The sequence below is a fragment of the Nicotiana sylvestris genome, chromosome 7 (genome assembly GCF_000393655.2).
Source record: "Nicotiana sylvestris chromosome 7, ASM39365v2, whole genome shotgun sequence".
Classification (NCBI taxonomy): domain Eukaryota; kingdom Viridiplantae; phylum Streptophyta; class Magnoliopsida; order Solanales; family Solanaceae; genus Nicotiana; species Nicotiana sylvestris.
In genome coordinates, this window is record NC_091063.1 from 46,857,135 (window position 1) to 46,862,334 (window position 5,200).

General features: G+C 36.6%; 1 long non-coding RNA gene across 7 annotated transcripts; it reads right to left on the minus strand.

Moving 5' to 3' along the window:
- Positions 1 to 1,644: 1,644 nt before the first annotated feature.
- On the minus strand, positions 1,645 to 4,626 carry LOC104225711 (uncharacterized). Of its 7 annotated transcripts, XR_011400994.1 has the most exons (6): positions 4,444 to 4,626; positions 4,092 to 4,233; positions 3,538 to 3,624; positions 3,325 to 3,448; positions 2,908 to 2,971; positions 1,645 to 1,868 (listed from the first exon to the last, which is right to left on the minus strand). It is a non-coding gene; the product is annotated as an uncharacterized lncRNA (long non-coding RNA). The 7 variants fall into 7 exon arrangements; XR_011400995.1 differs by lacking the exon at positions 2,908 to 2,971 and having other exon boundaries at positions 4,092 to 4,206; XR_710655.2 differs by lacking the exon at positions 2,908 to 2,971 and having other exon boundaries at positions 3,325 to 3,444; positions 3,538 to 3,593.
- Positions 4,627 to 5,200: the final 574 nt, after the last annotated feature.

The window sequence follows — 5,200 nt, forward strand, 5'->3', positions numbered from 1 at the left end:
CATCCAATCCATACCCAAAATCACATCGAAATCAACTATACTAAGCAATAAAAGATCAACTCTAGTCTCCAATCTACCAATAGTCACTACACATGACCGATATACACGATCCACAACAATGGTATCGCCCATTGGCGTAGATACATTAAGAGATAAAACTAAGGACTCACGGGGCATATCCAAATAATGAGAAAAATATGATGATACATACGGATAAGTGGAACCATGGTCAAATAATACAAAAGCATCCCTATGGCATACTGAGACAATACATGTGATCACTGCATCTGAAGCAACGATATCTGGCCTGGCAGGAATAGCATAAAATCGGGTCTGACTGCCACCTCATTGGCCTCCCCCTCTAGGGCAACCTCTAGCTTCCTGGGCCCCATCCCAAGCTGGTTGAGTAGGAGGTGTGACTGCTGGTGCTGATATCATTGGCCGAGAACTCTGTTGTGGAACTTCACTTAACAATCTAGGGCAATCTCTCTTGATATGACCTATGTCCCTGCACTCAAAACAACCCTTCCTCTGATGGAGTTGCTGCTTCTAATAACCCGAGGAACTGCCTATAGAAACCTGAGCAAACGTGCCATAGTGAGAACTCTCTGCTGGTAGTGCACTGAATGAAGACTGGACTGAGTGAGCATTATAAGAACCATGGCTAATGATGCACCACGATCAGTTGGACGAGTCGTTTGAGCGGGCCTATAAGGATGGCCCCTGTTGTGGTAGGACTACCCCTAGAAGGAACCCACTGAAACCACCCGAACTGAGAGGCCTCTTGGCCTCCCTCTCCTCACGCTCCTGACTACATACCATCGCTATCTGCTGAGCAATATCAACCAACTCGTCGAACATAGCACCGGATACCCTCTCCCGAGACATAAGAAACCGCAACTGATAGGCAAGACCATTAAAGAACCTCCTAATCCTCTCCTTTTCAGTGGGAACCAACCAAACTGTGTGACGAGCCAACAAGACTGTGGCACAAACTTCTCAAGAAGAGAATAGAGAACTCATTCCATGTAAGTGGTACTACACCTACCAGCCTGCGCCTCTCACAAGCCTCCCACCATCTGAAGGCAGCCCCAGTAAACTAAAATGTAGTGAATGAGACCCCACTCACTATAACAAAAAGGCTTTTAGCGGCAATTAAAATACTTTTTAGCGGCAATAGAAATGGCCGCAAAATCATTTACCGGCAATTAGTTTTTGGCCGTTGTATCGGGCGTCGGCAAATCTATTGGTGGCCATTAGACCAAGTGCTGGTTAAGACCTCTTTATGGCCGGTAAAAGTCCTTAAGTTTTATCGGCATTTATTTTCCGGCAATTGCAATGGCCATGAAAATCCCCCTGCCATTTCATAGGTCAAATATCCTGCAACCTTTAGTATTACCGCTAAAAACCAATTTAATGAATGATAAAAGGAACCTCTTTTGGAGGCAAATACAATGGCCGCTAAGCGATTTTAGAATTTAGGTTTTTTCATCTATTAATGACTTTTGTTATGGATGGTAAAATCTGATTGTTATAAAAGAGGATATTTAGTGACTTTTGTATTTTGCTGCTAAACATTATAGAAAGAACTATCCCAACATTTGCAATGCATGTTGTACCTATTTACATTCCACAATAATAATATTAATTCACTTCAAACAGCTCAATGCACTTCATTAAATCCATAATTTGAGAGTGCAAACAACATAAAAATGCTAAATTATTTGAATCCAATAATATTTCGCATCTAATTAGTTATTTTATCAAGTAGCTATAAGCTCGATAATAAATTACATCGGACAGATTCTCCCAACTCTTGATCACATGAACTTTCACATGCTATATCTCTGAACATCACAATATATCACCTGAAATGATAAAACAAAATGAATATAATATAAATGACATATAAAGTTCATCAATAGTCAAGAAAAATAGCTGCTTGACCTTTACATATACTGGCGGCATATCAAGGAATTGCTACTACAAAATTTAATCAAAACCAAGTGTACAAGACATGCATTTCTTTTTTTGCTAACCATTACAATATAACAAACCTCAAAAAGATTTATAGAGTTCGAAGAAAGTCAAATACCAGTTCAAACAAAATATATTGTGTTACACTTAACAAAGAGCATTTTCTTTTGTCTTTAGCAAATCCTAGATCTTTGAAACACTGTAATGCCTATTTTTCCCAATAAAACTCTTACGGTAACAGATAAATTTATATGGCTATGACACTTCTGGATATAAATGAGACGGAAATTTCATTATTCATGATTCTACAAGTAATATCAAGTAGACAACATCATTGTTTAAACTCATTTAAGTAGTTGGATTTTTAAGTCCACACAGTTATGTTTCAGCATAGAGATTACTTTATGTAATTTAGTGCAACGGTAGACATATTTTTAGCAAATTACAACTCCTAAATTTTCAGCTTTTTGCTCTTTTCAAAAAATAAATGAAACTTCAAGAAAACACCTTTCAACCCCATGCCTAATCATACTTAATTCAAATTCCTCATCTGCTAATAACATATCAGCAATATAGCCCATCTTTCAGCATAACAAAGTAATAATCTATATATATATATATATATAAGTAACTAAATAACTTTTGATATTGAAAACTCTAAAGGAAAAAAATCTCTCTTTTAATCTAATATTTCAGTGCTCATCCACATTCAGAGGGTATTCCATTCTCTTCCCTAAAGAGAAGATAAGATATTCAGAAAAGAATACAATCACAGTCTAATAAAATTATCCACAACGAAAATGAAGTTGACGAAGTTGACAGATAGATTGTAGACAACATATATCACTTGAACCAAATAGAGATATTAGTTAAAAAAACTGAACAGTTAATGAGTTAACAATGAAATTAGACTAAATAAGAGATACTAACCTAGCTTTGTTCGAATAAGTATAATTGGTACTCCGGGAACATAATGTCTCAATTTAGGAATCCGCTAAAAAATAATAACAAGAGCAAGAAATAAGGTATTCCTTCAGAGAAATTATAAAATATCACCAACCATAGAAACGTTTCATTTTTCTCTTTAACAGACAACCTTTACCCGTTCATTTCTAGTAAACATACGAAATCCTAAAATGCCGGAGTAGAGTACTAGTATTTTTAGTATATTCACCAGTCGTCTTCACCAAATAACTAAAGTGAAAACTAAAACAAGCCAAGGTTTGCATGAACTTACTTCAAGTAACAAGTATTGGTATTACAACTAGCGTACACATTTCTCCGCTGTATTATAAAAAAACAAGTAAAAGTACTATAAAGAAACTTGAAATTAAGAAGGAAGTCTACCTTTTTTTGGAGACATTTTTGTAATTGTGCTTGCTAGCGAGAAATCTTTCTGTCTGAAATTCTAGATACATCTGCCCATGATAGCTCAAGCCTCAAGGGTCTTATTTTATTGTAATCTTCCTTCCTTGTTCAATCAAATAGTAGAGGTAGTCAATAATATCACAACGATATTAAACCAACAACGTTAACTAATGTCCTGGATAAAAAGTATACCTGCAGTATCCCGCAGACTCAGATTAATAATGCTGCCACCGGCAATCACATTTGCTCTAAAATGTCAAATACAATTAGGACTTAATCCTGAACGCAAGATAACAGAGAATTGAAAATATGATACATCGTAAAGATTTTGCTGGATCAATATATATATATATATATATATATATATATAAATTTAACTTTCCTAATCATCAATTAAGCTAACTCTTTAAGACTTCAATTAGGGAACAACCAAGCATCTAAATTAAAAACTAAACTATTCAAGTTCAGAAGCAAAGACAAGCTCTTCAATAATAAGCCTTCATCTTTATAATAGAATATCCACATATTCAATCACAAGGTCCTATATTTGAAGCGTTCTTCTCTATTCTTTTACAGAAGTTATCACCAATACAAAAGAATTCTGCGGACAAATAATTTAACCAAACAACTTCAAGAAGAAGTTCACTAAGCTAAACATTGCGAAAGACTATTTTCAATATGGAATCCCTTCCCCTCGTCATATCAAATGCATAAACGATATCATACACATAAAAAAAAGGACTTACTGCTATTGCTAATCAAAAGGAGCTTGATGAGCTAATCTGTAGTCGTGATGGGCTAGAGCAGGTGGAGCGGCCATTTGATTTTCTCAAAAAATAATGAAGGGGAACTACTCCAACCCTAGATATAAGAAAATCACCTTAGCAACTGCGAGAATGTGAGGAAAACTGATCAAATTAGAATAAAATTAACTGAAATTCATATGTATGAGTATATGTACAAGGATTTATGCATACATACACTCTCATATCAGATCGGAGAACAGTAAATGAAGAAAGAGAAAAATGAATATATGTTTGAGATCTACTAAATAAATGGATGATATAACGAGAGAGTAGAAAGAGATAGTTGTGTTACCTGGAATTGGTTGCCGGCGATGAGATAGAAATCAATTGCAGTGGCGGTAATGGTTTCAGCAGCGGTTAGATAGGTTGAGTCTTTGTGATGTATTCCCAAATTTTTCAAATTTCATTTTGTTATTTTGAGAAATTGGAGGGAATATTAGGTGAGGGTAAGATAAAATACTAAAATTTCTTTTGAATTAGCTGCTTTTAGTGGCCAGTCATTTTTTTTGCCGGTACAAGAGTATCTTTTCCTGACCAATATCTATTTGCCGGTAATCTTTCTCATAAATAAATGAATTAGCGGCCATTAAGCTATTGCCACAAAATAATTACCGCTAAATACTTATTTTGTTGTAGTGACTGGTCTCCAGAATACCTGTTGTACGAAGAATCCGCTGGCACCTATCCAAGAAGTCCTGGTCATCCTCAGACTTAGCCCCACTAAATGATGGAGGTTGGAGTCTCCATAATCTCTCTAGTCTCCTCTACTCATCATCAGTCATAACGGGACCCACCTGTGCCTGAGCAACTGTAACTAGCTGGGCTAGTAGTACCCCGGTGTCTGAAGTCCCTGCATCAACTGCTCTGGAGTATGGGCGGTGGGAGTCTAAGTACCTCCCCCGACCTGAGAAGTGGTTGCTGGGTTAGAATAAAAATTGCCTGAGCAAGGCTGGTGCACACAGTCAAAATTTGGGCCAAAGCCTCCCAAAGGCCTAGAATCACAATGGGCACAGTTGGTGCCTGAGCTGGCCCTACTGGCTCAACCATAT